General features: G+C 37.1%; 1 long non-coding RNA gene and 1 pseudogene across 1 annotated transcript in view; one reads left to right on the plus strand and one right to left on the minus strand.

Moving 5' to 3' along the window:
* The window catches only part of LOC112849869 (DNA ligase 3-like), a 113,493-nt pseudogene extending 113,315 nt beyond the window's left edge, over positions 1-178 (minus strand).
* The window catches only part of LOC147577435 (uncharacterized), a 260,510-nt gene that overhangs the window by 164,803 nt on the left and 76,028 nt on the right, over positions 1-19,679 (plus strand). The gene's annotated exons all lie outside the window — the stretch shown is intronic.

Genomic DNA, 19,679 nt, shown 5'->3' on the forward strand with positions numbered 1-19,679 from the left:
CCTGTCCTTCATTAGCATTTCAGCAAGTGTAGGTTGTTTGCCCAGTAGAGTCACCCAGATCTTCATACCTGAGCCTTACTGGGGCTGTGTTTGCTGCAACTGTGCATTCACCATTATTACCAGGCCTGAAAGCACCAGAAAATGTTCCAATGACTATGTCCCAGACATATTCCTTCATGTTCGTATTCCGGAGGAGCAACCTTTGTTCCCCATGATAATCAGGATCAATTTTTCATAACTATAGTAACTACTTTCTTGGCTTCTGGCCCCTGATACCAGGTGGTACTCATAGCATTTCTTTAGTGGAACCCAGATTTGTATCTCTTCTGGAAACCAGGACTTTTAATCCATCAGACCCTAATGTTTTAGGAATGAAAATGGTAATTCCTCAAAGGGATTATTAAAAACTGTGGTGATAAGTGCCAATCTTACACCCTTTGGTTTTAAAATCCAGGTATTTGTTATAGATATTGGGGGATGAGTCATCATCTGATGATTAATGTGTGTTTAGTTACTTTAGTTTACTTTATATGCCTCCTCCTCAAGGACATAGTTATCAAAACATATAAGATATTGACTCTGAGATGAGCCTTTAATAGGCCATTATATTATTCTACTACTCTAACTACTTGCAGGTATGTTGGCAAGATGAGTTTGTACCCACTGTCACACCCCATTAATCACCTGTCCACCATTAACCCCCTAACTGGTATTTTGGTCCCCTTGTTGAAATGTTAGATTAGACCTTGTTTCCAATAACCCTCAAAAGTGTTTGGGGATACTACTTTCCCTAATACGCAGTTACTCTGGCAAATGACTATATCCTTTTGGGAGAAGGATTGGGTGACTATTTGTCATAGTGGCATATCAGAGTCCTTCTTCAAGGGGACCCAATCTCCCTTTCAATCAATGGGTGCTGGCTTGGATTTAGGAACTTGGTGAAGGCTTTGTTGAGGATTAAGCTGCACATGCACAGATGTTATGTGGGTGTACTGCATTGTTTGAGACTATTAAATCTTCCATAGAAGATGGGATAATTGATGGTTGATGAAACCTATAAATGTTAAACATAGATAGTAAGTAAGCTGGGATTTTATGATACACAGATAAAGCTCCTAGACTGTGTTAAATATAGATGAGTAAACAAGAAGCCAGTAAGGTATAGGCAAAATTTATGAGACATAAAAAATATAGATTATAAATGAGTAACCTATAAAGCACTTCAAAGATAGGTGTAATAAATAGTCAAGATGATACAACAAATATGGGTCCTACTTAGGGATAGAAGAGCAAGTCTTGATTATGCCTCCTCTGGATTAACAACACCATGTGTAGTCTATGGAAGAAATGCAAATAAAACCCATGGTTGTTCAATAGGCTAATTGACAGCTTCCTGCTAGGGCCAGGTATACTTGCCTCTGCATCTTTCTGATGGAGCATGCATGAGTCATTGGTCCAAGATCTCTCTGTGAACTCCTTGCTCTGACTTCAACTCTGGATCTTATAACCACACCATCAGCAGAAAGGCTGATGCAGCTAAGACAAAGACAGGATAAGTGAACATTACATAACCCAGGACTCGAGTACTATGGTCCTTCTGTCCACTTGTAACCTATCCTAAAAATGTTAAGTTACCCCACTTCTATCCTCTTTCTTATTGCTGTGTGTTCAAAAATAATTTAACAAACCTTTAAAATGTGTTCTATGAGTCCCTCTGTTCTCTGACCTTTGGGTTAAATAACTCGGTAGTGTATTTAGAGGCTACCTTGCATGCAGGTAGTTTTCCACAATGCAGCAGGTTAAGACTACTGGAGTCTTACTAGAGAATAGCACCTACAGGGCACAGAGAACAGAGATCATATTGATCAAGATCAGGTGTGCCGAGGGACATTGGAATTTCAGACCAGCCAGAGTGGAAGGACCTCCTTAACAACTACAGCATCCAGTTGAGACACTAGAAAGTTTATTTCAGGAATAAAAACTACACTTTAGAGTAACAAAAATCTTAGACCCACCTTAGCAAAGCCCAAGAACTCTTTCATGATATAAAGATAACACAGCTTTAAGAACAGATAAAACACTTGATCAGATATACACAAACTAAGATATGCAAATGACCAATGAGCACATGAAAACGGCTCAGTCTTCCAGAGCATTTATTATTAGAGAAATGCAAATTAAAACCACATGAAGATACCATGTCATACCTGTTAGGATAGTTAAAACTAAGAACTTTAAAAGTTAGTAAGACTGATCATACCAAGTTGGTAAAGATGAGGAGCAACTATAACTCTCCTACATTCTTGGTGGGAATGTAAAATGATACAGCTACTTTGGAAAACAGAGTGTCTTATAAAAAATATCATATACCTTTTTCTATATAATCCACTAATCCACTCAAGTATTTTAGCCAAGAAAAAATGAAAATATACTTATACATTACCTTGACAGGAATGTTAATAGCAGCTTGTTAAATTAGTTTAGAACTAGAAACAATCCAAATGTCCACCAGCAAGTGAATTTATAAACAAATTGTGGTATATTTCAAAAGTGAGAAATAGCAATGAAAAGGCATAAGTTACTGTTACATGTGATGACATGTTTGAAACACAAAGATATTATGTTGAGTGAAAAAAGAGAAAAGCCAACATATGAGGCTATATACCATATAATTTCATTCATAGGAAGTTCTAGAATAGGGAAAAGTGATCTGTAGAGATAGATAGCAGATCCATAGTTGCCTGAAGTGGAGGGTGGGGATAATTTACTGCAAAGGGCACAAGGGAACTTTTTTCAGTGATGAAAACATTTTTTATAATGATTAGAGTGGACATTGGTGTCAGGATTTATCAACACTCCTGGAACTGTACACTTAAAATGTGTGCATTTATTGTATGTAAATTGTACCTCAATAAAGTTGATTAAAACTTTCACGGCAATTCCCATATCTGACTTCAATTACTGTAGACTATCAGAATATTAGAGCTTTAAGGAACCATTCCAGCACTGTATTAGAATTAGCTCTAGGTGTTCAGGCTAGAATATTAAATTCTGTGTCATGGGAGAGTGCGTCTATGTGAATAATGTCTCTTCGTCTAGTCTTATATTCTGCCCTCAATCCAAGGGGAACTCTCATGATTCGTTGTACATATAAGCCAAAATCTGCAATTCTTTTGGAGAGTTAGCTGTTACCTTCCAGAGAAGAGACTCTGCTTCCTTGCTTGAGTTTTGAAGAGATCTGAATCCGGATATCAATTTGTGGGAAGGAGTAGAGGTGTGATAGATCATGAGGAAGGCAAACAGAATCTTATAAGGCATTTACCTCAGGTGAGTTCTTCAGGTAAGGGGAGGCTGCTGTCCTCCCCACAGTGGGGAGGGCTTTACTTCTGCTGGCATAGAGGATTAGGAGAATTTGGGAGTTGTGCCTTCCTAAATTTGTCAATCCAAATATTCCTCTACCAGGTATCGGGGTCACATCTCTCCTCTATCAGGACTCCTTGGCACTGGAATTGCACTGAGTCTGCATATTAGTCTCCTTTTAAATGCTCTCTCTTAAATAAATCTAGGATCTGATCTCCAACACAGGCTGTCCTGTTACAACAGGAGAAACATATTTCTTTAAATTCTTCTGTGGAGGCCTTTATGGCTTTCATAGCTCACTCTCAGTTGATGGTTGGCTTACCAGACCAATCCTTCCTTATTAGTGTTTCCAATGCAGCCAACAGAACTCTGCCTTATAATGACCAGTGCTGTCTATTCTGTTCAATAGCTTACATTACCTCAGACTTCACTTTCCATCTGTGTATCATGCCAACACACCATAGGTGACATCTAATTATGATGTTACAGCGTCCCTGGTGCTCTCACCACTCCCTGGGTCAGTCAGCAGCAGTTGGTTAGTGATTGAATTTAGAGAATCTCATCCTGAAGGTCTACCAACCTCTAGGGCTACTTCTAGTATCAGTTTTCTTGGCCTGTATTCTACCCATCTACCCCTGTCCCCCCAAAATAGTGGAGTGTAAAACAAAGACTTATGAACTGGTAGTTTTTTTGGGAGGTTGTATCAGGGAATAGAGGTAACTGCACAGAATTTAATAGGGAAGGACACAAAGCCAATATAAGAGATCATTACTGAGTTGGTTACCATCGTGGAAACTAGAGTTCAGTCCTGCTGAGATCTTCCAGAGTCATATGAAATGCCTCACAAAATCATGAATCCAAGGATTGACACTGAAGTGTATTCATCCATTGGCTCCCATCCCAGATTGGTTGAGCATTATCCCAGAGCTAATCCAGTTTATGCAGCTGTACATGAGTTGTGCTGAGAAAGCTCCATTCCAGGCCCATTCATGCTTTGGCATTGAAGTCATAGGGCAAGAAGCAAAGACGCATGGCATGTCATAGAGGTGAGATGCTACAAGTGTAAAATGAGTCAGAGCCTACATGAAAAAGTATGTTGCAGCTGTGGCTAAAATAAATGGTGAGACCATAAAGATATGCAATGGGGCACAAGAAATATAGAGGATCATAGACTGACTTTACAGTCCAGATGTTAGATTATCTTCTAAAATATCTCCAGTGAACCAAGACAAAAATTTTACCCCCCAAACTCTAGTATCTCCAAATCTCTTCTTTATTTTCGGTGAATTTAAAACCATAATATTTGTAATATCACTAAATGTGTGATAGAGCTTTCCAAGGTTTTGCTGATAGAAATCCAGGATATTTTCCAAGAATCTTTCTTTAAGCTGCTGTGTAGAAAATTCAGTATAAAACAACTTTAAAAATAACCGATAATTAGCACACAGTGAGGGTCATACAAATATACTGACACAAAACCCATGCTTTCTAAGGCTTTTATGGGAACATAATTCTTTCAAAACCTTTCACAGCCAGAGTTAATTTATAAGCATTATTCTCTTAGGTTTTTGAGACGTGGCCTATGGACCTGAAGAATAATGTGGCAGAACTAATGTTTGTGTTTTGGCAAGACTTTATTTATTTATTTTTTAAGAAATGCTTAAAGTGAATCACCCCTTTCAAGCTCAGGGGGATGTAATTAATGAGTGCAGAGAAGATGGCAAAACCTCCCCCAGCATGGGAATCAAATAATTTTGATATGGAGAAACAAGCTTTTACAGAGCTGGAAAAGGCCAGAACTACACTAAAACCGGGGTCTTCAGACTCTTGAGACTCTCAGTCCAATTTTCTTCTGATAATCTGAAGGATTTAGCAATCAGAAGATGTCAGTTTAAGTCCAACTCTACCTCTCACTCAGCACAGGAACTTAAGCATCCAGTTGTCTTATTTAACTTTAAGCTCTTTATTTGTAATATGGGGATAATTAAGACATCACTTCCTATCTCATGAGGCTGCTGAAAGGGTTAAAGTATCTAATGTTTATAAAACCCTGTGCAAATGTTTGCTGTTGTGGTTATAGTGGTTACCAGATCAGCTTTAGGATAATGGTGGTTTTTTATTTCTGGACCTTCTTGCCTTCATGTTCAATGCCCCCCCCCCATAATCCATAATTTTCCTGTCCAGCTGACTTCCAGTTATTAGGGTTACATGCTCCCCTCCTACAACAGCCATTATTACTTGCTCTCCTGTGCAGCTGTCTTTTATAAATGAAGCTGATTAACAAAGATGTAAATACATGATTCTGATTTTCCAGTGTTAATCTCCCTCCCCCAAGAAGTATTTAGCCACAAAGAACTGAAGATCAGAACTGAAAGGACCATATGAAGATCAGATAATTTCCTTTTTTCTATAAATGAGGGTATGTAAGCCCAGAGTTGATGAGACTTGCCTAGGGAAACAGAACTAGTTTGTAGAAGAGCCATTTCTCAAAACTAACTCTCCTGATTCACTCTCCAGTGGGATTTACTTGAAGTAAAGGGGCATTTTGGGAGGCTGGTCTGGGTGACTGGTTTCCACAGTTGCCTGTCTGCAAAAAGCCAAGTCACTGGCACTTTGCACGAAAGCAAACCTTAAAACTCCCCAAACCCATAAGAATTTTCACTAAATCTTTTGAGGCAGGATTCATCCACCTCAGCATTATTGACATTTTAAGCTAGAAAATTCTCTGTGGAGGGAGTTGTCTTATGCATTGTAGGGTATTTAGCAGCATCCCTGGCCTTTACCCACTAGATGGCAATAGCACCTCCTCCTGTTGGGACAACCCAAATTGTCTCCAGACATTTCCAGATTCCCTTGGGGATTCACCTATCTAGGTCAGTGTCCCAGTCAAGCTATCTAGATTAGTGGAAATGGCCGCCAGAGTTCAGGGAAATTTAGAATGGGCAGCAGAAGAGGGAGATGATGAAGGCACCTGGGTGGCTTAGTCAGTTGAGCGTCCGACTTCAGCTCAGATCATGAACTTACAGCTCATGAGTTCCAGCCCTGCCTTGGACTCTGTGCTGACAGCTCGGAGCCTGGAACCTGCTTGGGACTCTGTGTGTGTGTCTCTCTCTGCCCCTAACCCACTCACATTCTGTCTCTGTCTCTCTCAAAAATAAATAAACATTAAAAAAAAAAAAAAGAGGGAGATGATGATTATGTTATGGCCTCAGGACCAACTATGGCAGTGGAGCTATAATTTGTCCTGCTAATTCTCCTCTTATAGTATTTCCAGAAATTGTCACCAACAGGAATTCTGAAGAAACTCTGACTGTATAAAGTGAACCTACTGTGATACACAGTGAATCTCAATAGGTCCACTATGGTGGACCATAGTGGATGAGTTGACCACCACACCCAGATTCCTTTTCCTGGCTGGTGTACCCTCCCTCACCTGCTATGATTGACTGTTAACAGTCTACAACTGCCAGAGTATTGCCCTCAGCTCAGTGTAAGTCAGTTGCCTGGTAGAGTACACCTCTATTCCATTGGCTTTAGGACAGACAAAATTTGTTGTTAGTCAAACTGAGTGACACAAGTATAAAAGGTCAGCCCTCCCCATCCCCCAATGCCTTACCTCAGGGTGAGATTCTGTTGTGTAATTTTTGTGTCAGAACTTCTCTCTTGGATAAAATTGAAGCAAGTATCAACTGAGACCACAGTCTTGTATAGCTTTTTCCCACTCTACCTTAGTTTCTTCACTCCTCTTGAGAGCACCCTCCAAAAAACTCATATATATATATCTGATATATATACTTCATCCTGATTTTTTGTCTTGTGTAAGTTTGATGATTTGTATTTATATGGATTTTGTCCATTTCCTTTATATTCTCATATATTTTGGTATAAAGTTATTCACATTTCCTCATCTTTTTGGTCTTTTCATCTTTCCTCATCTGAAACATGTATTTGTGGTCACCCTTTTTAATTCTTTATATTATACATTTGTGTACTTCTTTGTATTGCTATGGTTACATAAATTTTAATAGTCATTTTAAATAATATATTGGAAATTTCTCTTTGCTTTTCTCTTTGATTTCTATTTCATGCATTTCCGTTCTTGTCTTCATTGTTTCCTTTTTTTCCCCAATTTATTTAGGAATTTTTTACTATTCCTTTTTAACTTTTTGAGTGGGATGCTTAACTCATTGATTTCAGCCTTTCTTATTTTCTAATATATGACTTTTTTAGCCTAATGTGTTGTTTAAAAATGATTTTTGAAACTTTCAACATTTAGGAACTTACTAACTATATCTGTTACTCATATCTAACTTTGCTCCTTTGACATTTATTGAGGGTTTTTTTTTTTTTGAGATGTATTAAGTTATGACTCAGTGTATTGCCTAATTGTGATAAATGTTATAGGTGCACTTCAGAATAACATATATTCTACAGTTGATCAGTGTATTAGGTCAATTTAGATTGAGTGGTTCAAATTAAATAAAATTTGTGGTGGTGTTATTAGATCTTCTTTATCTTTACTGATATTTTTCCTGCTTTTTCTATCAATTTTCCACAGGGGTTATGGGTTTGTGTGTTTCTCCTCTCTGTTCTATGAACTTTGGCATTATAATGTTGAGATTATGTTATTAGGTGCATACAAATTTATAATGGTTAAATATTCCCAGTGAATTTACTTTTACTTTCAAGAAATATGGATTTTTTTAAGTCTCTTATTGCCTTCAATTCTACTTTGTAGACTTTATTTATTTATTTATTTATTTATTTATTTACTTATTTTACAGTTTATTTTGAGAAAGAGAGCACGTTCTCATGTGGGTGGAAGAGGGGAAGAGAGAAAGAGAGAGAAGGAGAGAGAGAGGGAATTCCAAGCACAGAATCCACACTACCAGTGCAGAGCCTGACACAGGGTTCATCAAACCCACAAATGGTGAGATCATGACCTGAGCTGAAATCAAGAGTCAGACACTTAACCAACTGAGCAACAGAGGCAGCCCTACTTTGTAGACTATTTTTATAGTTATGGCAGGTTTATCATGATTAATGTGTGAACATTATACAATTAAACAAATTTACATTTTTTTAAAATGTTTAAGTTATTTATTTGAGAGAGAGAGTACACACTTGAGCAGGGGAAGGGCAGAGAGTGAAGGAGAGAGATTCCCAAGCAGCATCCACACTGTCATTTAGAGCCCTACATGGAATGCGAACTCATGAACCATGAGATCATGAGTCAGATCTAACCAACTGAGCCATCCAGGTGCCCCTATAATTAAGCAAATTTATTATTATTATTTTTTCAATATATGAAATTTATTGTCAAATTGGTTTCCATACAACACCCACTGTTCATCCCAAAAGGTGCCCTCCTCAATACCCATCACCCACCCTCCCCTCCCCCCCCCACCCCCCATCAACCCTCAGTTTGTTCTCATTTTTTAAGAGTCTCTTATGCTTTGGCTCTCTCCCACTCTAACCTCTTTTTTTTTTTTTTTTTTCCCTTCCCCTCCCCCAGGGGTTTCTGTTAAGTTTCTCAGGATCCACTTAAGAGTGAAAACATATGGTATCTGTCTTTCTCTGTATGGCTTATTTCACTCAGCATCACACTCTCCAGTTCCATCCATGTTGCTACAAAGGGCCATATTTCATTCTTTCTCATGGCCACGTAGTACTCCATTGTGTATATAAACCACAATTTCTTTATCCATTCATCAGTTGATGGACATTTAGGCTCTTTCCATAATTTGGCTATTGTTGAGAGTGCTGTTATAAACATTGGAGTACAAGTGCCCCTATGCATCAGTACTCCTGTATCCCTTGGGTAAATTCCTAGCAGTGCTACTGCTGGGTCATAGGGTAGGTCTATTTTTAATTTTTTGAGGAACCTCCACACTGTTTTCCAGAGTGGCTGCACCAATTTGCATTCCCACCAACAGTGCAAGAGGTTTCCCATTTCTCCACATCCTCTCCAGCATCTATAGTCTCCTGATTTGTTCATTTTGGCCACTCTGACTAGCGTGAGGTGATATCTGCATGTGGTTTTGATTTGTATTTCCCAGAGGAGGAGGGACATTGAGCATCTTTTCATGTGCCTGTTGGCCATCCGGATGTCTTCTTTAGAGAAGTGTCTATTCATGTTTTCTGCCCATTTCTGCACTGGGTTATTTGTTTTTCGGGTGTGGAGTTTGGTGAGCTCTTTATAGATTTTGGATACTAGCCCTTTGTTCGATATGTCATTTGCAAATATCTTTTCCCATTCTGTTGGTTGCCTTTTAGTTTTGTTGATTGTTTCCTTTGCTGTGCAGAAGCTTTGTATCTTCATGAGGTTCCAGTAGTTCATTTTTACTTTTAATTCCCTTGCCTTTGGGGATGTGTCAAGTAAGAAGTTGCTGCAGCTGAGGTCAGAGAGGTCTTTTCCTGCTTTCTCCTCTAGGGTTTTGATGGTTTCCTGTCTCACATTCAGGTCCTTTATCCATTTTGAGTTTATTTTTGTGAATGGTGTGAGAAAGTGGTCTAGTTTCATTCTTCTGCATGTTGCTGTGCAGTTCTCCCAGCACCATTTGTTAAAGAGACTGTCTTTTTTCCATTGGATATTCTTTCCTGCTTTGTCCAAGATTAGTTGGCCATACTTTTGTGGGTCCAATTTTGGAGTCTCTGTTCTATTCCATTGGTCTATGTGTCTGTTTCTGTGCCAATACCATGCTGTCTTGATGATTACAGCTTTGTAGTAGAGGCTAAAGTCTGGGATTGTGATGCTTCCTGCTTTGGTCTTCTTCTTCAAAATTACTTTGGCTATTCGGGGCCTTTTGTGGTTCCATATGAATTTTAGGATTGCTTGTTCTAGCTTCAAGAAGAATGCTGGTGCAATGTTGATTGGGATTGCATTGAATGTGTAGATAGCTTTGGGTAGTATGCAAATTTAAAAGATATGTAATGGGGTCACTTAGGTGGCTCATCGATTAAGCGACTGACTTCAACACATCATGATACCAGGTATTGTGGGTTCGAGCCCTGCTTCAGGCTCTGGGCTGACATTTCGGAGCCAGGAACCTGCTTCGGATTCTGTTTCTCCCTCTCTCTGTGCCGCCCCGCCCCCAGCCCCGCCCCCCCCACTTGCACTCTCTCTCTCTCTCTCTCTCTCTCTCAAAAATTAATATACATTAAAAAAATTTTAGAAACAGGTATGGACTGGAAAAGAAAATGCTTTCTTTTTTTTTTTTTTTTTTTTTTACAGAAGAATGCCAACTACTAAATGAAGAAAGAATGGAAATTTTAATGTTTTTTGTTTGTTTTTTGTGGGTTTTTTTGTTTTTTGTTGTTTTTTTCTTTTTAAAGAGAGAGAGAGTGCGTGTGTGTGTGTGGCCAGAAGGGCAGAGAGAGAGGGGGGAGAGAGAGAGAGAGAGAGAGAATCTTAAGCAGGCTTCATGCTCAGCACAGACATGGGGGGCTTGAAATGGGGCTCTATCCTATGACCCTGGGATCATGACCTGACCCCAGATCAGGGGTCAGATACTCGATGGACTGAGCCACCCTGGTGCCCTGTTAATGGAAACTTTAAAAGTCATCATTTTACAAACAGCATGGTAGTGACTGAATAAAGAAAGAATCGTCAATGGATGCTGAAATCATTGGGTGAAATTTTGTTGGAGAATAAGGTATTTATAGAGCTTCTAACTATTACCTCACATTAGTTATTAATTGTGAAGTCAGGAAGTACACTTACAGTAGAAAAATACAATGGGCATCATCTTAACCAAATAATCTTAACATCACTAATAATGGGATAATCTGATAAATTGTGCATATTTATGTGATGCCCTAGATGGGACACAGCATCACCTATGAAGTATTTCTTACAAAGATTTTTAACATAAATGTTGAAATGAGGAAAACATCCACCAAATCAAAATTCTGAGGCATTCTCCAAAATGCTGAAGAACTATTCTAGAATAAAAACACTAATGGTGCATGACAGATAACTGAAGTTCTTGGTGGAACTTGTGAGCTATAAATTTACCTTCAACTACAGAGTTTTCTGTATCCCACAACTTTTATTACAGAAAAAAGTGCTTACAATGTAGCTAAACTAACTTGATTAATGTAAATGAAGCACATATTATACTATTTTTTCAACTTCTGGGGAGGTTTGGCCTTAATTTTTTTTAGCGAAGCATAGTGGTCACACAGTGTTTCAAGTGTACAACATAGTGATTTGACAAGTCTATACATTATGCTATGCTTACCTCAAGTGTAGCTACCATCTGTTACTATACAATGTTATTACAATACCATTGATTATATTCCCCATGCTTTTTTTCTCCTTTCATCTCCATGACTTACTCATTTCATAACTGAAAGCCTGTATCTCCCACTCTCCTTCACTCTTTTTGCCTATTCCCTTACTCTCTTCCCCTCTGGCAACCATCAGTTTGTTCTCTGTATTTATGAATCTGTTTCTGCTTTTTTGTTTGTTTATTAATTTGTTTTATTTTTTATGTTTCACATGTAAGTGAAATCATATGGTATTTGTCTTTCTCTCTGATTCATTTCACTTAGCATAATACCCTATCTAGATCTGTCCATGTTTTCGAAAATGGCAAGATCTTATTCTTTTTACGGCTAAGTAATATTCCAGTGTGTGTGTGTGTGTGTGTGTGTGTGTGTGTGTGTGTGTGTATATATACATATATACATATGTATATATATATATATATATATATATATATATATATATATATATACCAGATCTTTGTCTATTCATCTATCAGTGGACACTTGGGGTGCTTCCATATCTTGGCTCTTGTCAATAATGCTCCAATAAACATAGGGATCCATATATATTTTTGAGTTGGTGTTTTTACTTTTTTTGGATAAATACACAGTGGTGGAATTACTGGATCATCTGCTATTTCTATTTTTAACTATTTGAGGAAACTCCATGTTATTTTCCACATCGATTGCACCAATTTACATTCCCACCAGCAGTGTATGAGGGTTTCTTTTTCTTTACATCCTCTCCAATACTTGTTATTTCTTGTCTTCTTTTATTTTAGCCATTCTGACAGGTAATATCTCATTAACTAGTAACTTGTCCCCATATAATTATCCCCTTTTAATTATTGATGTTGAGAATCTTGAGGTTTGACATTTTTTAAAAAAATAAACATTGATGGTAAAAATGGAAATAGATTTCAGAAACTGGAAACATCCCAAATATCTGCTAACAATATAATGGATAAATTAATTGTGGTATATCGTTTAATGATACAATATATAAAAATAAATTATAGGCATAAGTATCAACATGGATGAATCATAAAAACATGAAAAAATATCACAAAACAGTGTGCATACACATCATGAGTCTACTAACATAAAATTCCAAAATAAGCTGTATACTGTATCTTTACATGATAAAACTAAAGAAAAAAAGCAGAGCAATATTGAGCAGAGGGCATGTAACACACTTATTCAGGGATATATAGAAAACATCTAAGGTACAAGTATTAATTCTAGTTCTCAAACAGGGTGGTGAGTATATGTATTGGGTGTTCGTGCTATTTTTATTCTAAACTATTTATCTATTTGATACATTTTTTAATGTAGGGATATATTTCATAACACTCTATAAAAATTCAGGAATTGAATGAAATTTAGGGAATGTAACAATTTAAAAAGAAAATGTGACTTATCGGTTTCTACCATAAAGGAACTTTTTTTAAAAAGAGGAATTCTTGGGGCGCCTAGGTAGCTTAGTCTGTTGGCATCTGACTGCTTATTTTGGCTCAGGTCGGGATCTCACAGTTTGTGGGTTCGAGCCCTGCAACGGGCTCTGTACTCACAGTGCAAACCCTGCTTTGGATCCTCTGTCTCCCTCTCTCTGGCCATCTCCCTCTCATGCTTGCTCTCTCTCAAAAATAATTACGCGTTAAAAAAAAAAAGGAATCTTTATGTTCTTCATTTTCCCCATATTTAGATGGGGACTGGCTGGGACAGAGATTGGGAGAAAGGAAGCAGGATTAGGGAGTCACTTTTCTTCCCCTTAAACTCTTTGTGGCTGTATCCATGGTGAATGAACGTTCTCTGGAAATCACTATTCCTCCGGTTCTGCACCTCATTCATTTTCTCCCTGTCCTACCAAATCTGGCACTGAGTCTCTTAAGCCAAGTTTTCCATACTTTGTATATGACCCTGATGGAGAAATGGGACTTGATTCACACCACAACTGTCCTTGGGTTTACTTTAAAATGTCACTAAAGCTCCTTTTATTTTTTATTGATTAACTTTTTTCCCCACTTGAATTATTTACCATAGAAAAGATTAGTTAATCTAAGCACCTCTCTAAATTCTGCATGAAGGAAATATTACAGAAAATTTCTTTTTCAGTAATGTGTATTTAGATCAGAAAATTAAAAATAAAGCAGTATTAATAAAGTGAAGTCATTTCTTATTAATACATGCAGGCTTTTGTATGCAATTTAAAAGATCCAAGGGTAGATTAACTTTTGGAATTCATTTGAATCTTTAGTTTAAGGTGTTATCTATCATTAAAGGAAGTTTGTCTCAGTTATTTAAGGATGGACTTCAGGTACTTTCAAATTTCTTTCATGAACAGGGAAAATGGAAGTATAATTAACTCTAAGGTGGTTTAAATGCTACCTGAATCTACCAGATCTAAATTTAAGAGAACTGTAGGAAGAGGTATGTTGATTCTTTAGAACCGAAAGTCCTGTCCTGTACAGCAATTCTCAGCTCCAGAACTGGCCTAGCAATTTCTAGGAGAGGGCTCTCTGACCTATATCATTCCTGTATTTCAGTATTCTTAGAGATGGTTCCACCATTCCTACAATGGTAAGGCCTTCAGTTTAACCAAGAATAGCATCTCTTACACTTTCAAAAGCATATCAAATGTGAAGGAATAATCATTAAGCCTTTTATTTTTATGGAATCTTCAGAGATTTGTGGGGAAAGGCAACATGCAGTTCTTTGTAAATGTCAGATCTCTTTACAGAAATGCGAAGGAGGCACTGCAGGCTGTCATCTGTTCTTCGTGCTGCCTACTGACCCTCATTGGGAGCTACCAATTCCCAAAGATTCTGTGGCCGCTAAAATAAATAGCTCTCTCAGGCACAGAGCAAAATGTTAGACAACATACAACAGAACAGAACCACTTTAATTATACTATGCAATGTGTTTCATAAATAAGTAGAGATCTGAAGGGTTAGACATTGAAGGACAGTTCCAGCTGGCAGGCAGTGGAGGAGAATGTTCCAAAACGACTGTGGCAAATGACATAAAAAGCATGGGGGGAAAAAGGTAGGTTTCAGGCACATGGAGGGGGAAAAAAAAGATGATGCAGTTTCTGAAATGCAAAAGAAAAATGTATGTGAATGTTAAAAATAAAAGTCTGATTGTGTTGTGTCCAGGTGCATTCGAGTAGCTTAGAGGATGGGTCTCAAAATGGAATGATGTAGCAGATGTGGCTATGTTTCCATAAGCAACTGCTTTGTCTTCGGAATTGTCCAATAGGCTACAGACACAGTCCTAGGCAAACAGCCACCCAATATGTTTTCCCAAGAACTATTTTTTTAAGTCCATTTATTTATTTTGAGAGAGAGAGAGAGAGAGAGAGCAGAGGAAAGGCAGAGAGAGAAAGAGAGGGGAAAAGAGAGAATCCTAAGCAGGCTCTGCATTGTTAGCACGGAGCCAAACACAGGGCTTGGACTCACAAACCATGAGATCATGACCTGAGCCCAAACCAAAAGTTGGATGCTTAACCAACTGAGCCACCCAGGTGCCCCTCCCAGAACTACTATTAATGATAGGTTATTTCACTAACAAAAGGTCCTGCTTTGCACAGAAATATAGATGGTCCCCTGGGATGTAGATCAAACTATTCATTTATGGCATAATGAACAAAGTAGTTTTAATCTCACAAAACCCAATAGTAGCTCTGAGGCTTACTGGATATATTGACATTGGGCAAGTTATTTAGGTTCAATGAGCTCCAGATTTACCATTACTAATTATTACACTCATCAAAAATTTTAACTTGTGGAACCAGATTGTAATCAGCAGCACAGAATTTGCATTATGCCAAATTTGTAGGTTGTGGTGTCTTTTTATTAGTTATGTTTTTTAGTTTTGTAGTTGCCAATTGAATTACTACATTTTAACACGTCAAATGTCATATTAACCTCCAGCCTTCTCCCTTGATTTAGAAGCGCTCCCTGATTTGATCAATTTATCAACATTTTTTTCAAGTCTAGCAACTCCAAAGCAACTGTTCTTACTTAGCCCTTCTTCCTGCATTCTAAGCCTAGTGGTTAGTCTGTTTTTCATGAACTATTTCCATCAGTTTTATTCTCCTTTGTATTCTTAAATTTGTGAGGTTTCAAATCTCAGAAGTAGTTCAGATTAACCTCCAGTCTTTTACGTATAGAAGTTTTCAAGATTATCTCTTCTAATTGGTTCTCTAGTCTCTGCAGGAACATGGAACTCTTTCTACCCACATAGACCTAACTGATAGAAACTTCAGTCTTACACTGAACCTTGGGAGATGGTGTGATGTGTTGAGCCGTTACTTTCCTGGGAGATACTGATCTGTCATTTTAAAATGTCTGACCTTGAAAAAAGGTAGTGAGCATCGATGCCTAAGCCTTTATTGCAAGTTGTCTTTGTGTTATTTTTTGATTAGTATTTTTCAAACTATGTGCTGTGAGTTTTTAGTGATTTTCAGAATGTGAGCTCTCAACCAGTGGGACCCACATCATCTGGGAAGTAGTTAGAAATCCTAATAGTCTGCCCCCCACTGATCCTGAAACAGAAATTTGGTGATGGAATCTAAAAATCTGTGTTTCGGAAAATCTCCCAGGTGATCTTAATGCACACTAAAGTTTGAAAACCACTGTCTTAATACTTTGTAAAATGAATTTAGAGGACTTCCACTCAAAAAAATATTATAGAATAGTGAAAAGACTACATTAAGCTTTCTATTATGAAGTTAAGAAACATACTCCAAATAATTCTTGAATGAAAAAAAGATACACAATACAGACAACTTATAAAACTCATTTTAAAATGGAAAACATACTTGTATAATTATGTATTTTTAAAAATTATGTAGTTAAATTATCATAAACAAGTTTAATATATAAAAATAGATTATGAAAAAATATTTGGTACCCATTTCACAGATAAAGTTTGTATAAAAATAGTTCTTACAAATGGGTTACATCTTCATAGAAAAATGGGCAAAAGATATGAACAAGAAAATCTCAAAAAAGACAATTCAAGTGACCAGAAACATATATAAAAAATTTAATCTCTAAGGGCACGTGGGTGGCTCAGCTGGATGAGTGTCTGACTCTTGGTTTCAGCTCAGGTCATGATCTCCACAGTTTGTGAATTCAGTCCCCTCACTGGGTTCTGTGCTGACCGTGCAAAACCTGCATGGGATTCTCTGTCTCCCTCTCTCTCTGCCCCTCCTCCACTTGTGCTCTCTCTCTCTCTCTCAAAAATAAATAAATGTTACAATTTTTTAAATGTAATCTCTGTAATAGGAGGGTAATTTAAGTCAAAGCTTTATTGAGATATCACATTATATTCACCACTTACAAAGAATAAAAAGAGTGACAATACCTATTGCTCACAGGGATGTTATAAATGTGAATTCTCATACATTACTGAAAAAATATTAATTATTACAACAATTTTAGAATGCTGATAAAGCCATTAAAAATGAAAATACAGGGGCACCTGGTGGCTCATCCAGTTAAGTGTCTGACTTTGGCTCAGGTCATGATCTCATGGTTGGCGAGTTCAAGTCCTGTATTGGACTCTGTGCTGACAGCTTAGAGCCTGAAGCCTGCTTCAGATTCTGTGTCTCCTTTTCTCTCTACCTCTCCTCTGCTTGCACTCTGTCTCTCTCTGTCTCTCAAAAATGAATACACGTTAAATTTTTTTAAATGAAAATACATATACACATCAAACGAACATAATTCCCCAGTGCACCTGTTCTTTATATATAAAAGACCAAGTTCAAAAAGACTGTATGAATAAAGATGTTTATTGCAGCATTGTTGTAATGACAAAAAAAGAGAGAGAAGGCAAGTATCTATCAATAGGGGAATAACTGAATAAAATGAGGTTTGTCTTTTTAACATGGAATTTCATGTGGCTGCACCTATACTAGTTGACTTGGATGGACTGAAGGATTTTTATCTTATGTTGTTAGTTGAATATATTGATAATAAGAATAGTAGTAGTAGAAAACCAGCAATAACTAACATTTCTTGAATCTTTTCATACTTCAGTGCTTACTCTAAATCCTCTGGTTGGTCTTCTCAATTTCCTTGTGAAATAAGTGTTTCTATTAATACCCTTTTTAAACATGAGAAAGATGAGGCATAGAGAATTTAGTTTAGAGTCACCAAGATAATTAAGATATGGGTCTAGGATAGTCTCAGTCTGGCCCCAGAATTTACATTCCTTTTTTTGAAGTTTTAATTTAAATTTCAGTTAGTTAACTTAACTTGGAATATTAGTTTCAGGTGTACAATTTAGTATTTCAACAGTTCCATACATCGTGCTGTGCTTACCACAAGTTCACTCCTCAATCCCCACCACCTACTTAACCCATCCCCCTAACACCTTCTCTTCTGGTAACCATCTCTATAGTTAATTCTTGGTTTGTCTTTCTCTCTCTCTCTCTCTCTCTCTCTCTCTCTCTCTCTCTGTCTCTCTCTCACTCTCTCTTTCCCTTTGCTTGCATTTTTTTCTTTAATTCCACATATGAGTGAAATCATACGATATTTGTCTTTCCCAGACTGACTTATTTTGCTTAGCATTGTACTCTCTAGCTCCATCCACGTTGTTGCAAATATCAAGATTTCATTCTTTTTTATGGCTGAGTAATATTCCATTTTATATATAATAGAATATATGTAGTATATATCTATTCATCAGTCGATAGACACTTGGGCTGTTTCCATACTTTCACTGTTGTAAATAATGCTGCTATATTAATTTGAGGTGCATGTATCCCTTTGAATTCGTATTTTTGTATTCTTTGGGTAAATACCTAGCAGTGAAATTGCTGGATCATAGGGTAGTTTTATCTTTACCTTTTTGAGGAGACTCCATACTTTTTTCTGGAGTGGCTCTACCAGTTTGCATTCCCACCACCAGTGCAAGAGGGTTACCTTTTCTCATATTGTCACCACCACTTGTTTCTTGTGTTGTTGATGTTAGCTATTCTGACAGGTGTGAGGCAATACCTCATTATACTTTTGATTTGCATTTCCCTAATGATGAGTGATGTTGAGTATCCTTTCGTGTGTCTGCTGGCCATTTGTATGTCTTCTTTGGAAAAATGTCTATTTATGCCTTTTTCCCATGTTTTAACTGGATCATTAGTTTTTTGGGGTGTTTATTTTTACAAGTTCTGTGTATATTTTGGGTACTAACCTTTTATCAGATATGTCATTTGCAAATATCCTCTCCCACTCTGTAGGTTGCCTTTTAGTTTTGTTGATTGTTTCCTGTGTTGTGCAGAAGTTTTTTATTTTGATGAAGTCCCAATAGTTTATTTTTGCTTTTGTTTCCCTTGCCTCCAGAGACTTAACAACGGAGTCTACTGCCTGTGTAAGCTAGACATAGGCAAGCATATAATAGCATTCTATTTTTTGTAAAATTACATATATAATTGTATACGCATGTATGTAATTGTGTGTATATATAATATTAGAGACCAAAATTATGCACAACTTTGAAATGTTGGCTTTGAAGAATGGAGAGAGGTTGTGTTAGCAAAAATAGGAGACCATTGAGCAGAGAGAAGTAAGCCAAAAAACCCCAAAACAAGACAAAAAAAACAAGAAACTACATTTAAACAGGGTATATATAATAAAAAGCAGCTAGTTTGATATGATCCTATCCATATAAAATTCTATAGTAGAGTGTGAGGTGTGACTATTTTTGTATGTATATATATATATACCCCAAAATATACCCAATATATGTACATCAACACAGAAATGCATGAAACAATCTTTACCAAAATAGTCATTTTAGTTGTAATAATTAGTTTTACTTTCCCCTTTATATTGTTTTCAAAAATGTTTCATATGGAAGCTTTTTGTGTTTTTAATAACAGGATTATTACTGTTAATAACTAGAGTTCAAAACAGCCCCACTCCTTAAATGTGGTCTCTGCATAGTGATCTTCTTCTAATGAATACAGTGTAGAAAGGGAGAAAAAATAATACCTGCCAGAAACCTGACACTTTCTGATAATCACACCTGGTGACCAAGTGTAA

This window comes from Puma concolor, chromosome C2 (genome assembly GCF_028749965.1).
Source record: "Puma concolor isolate L17-30 chromosome C2, mPumCon1.1.hap2, whole genome shotgun sequence".
NCBI classification, from domain to species: domain Eukaryota; kingdom Metazoa; phylum Chordata; class Mammalia; order Carnivora; family Felidae; genus Puma; species Puma concolor.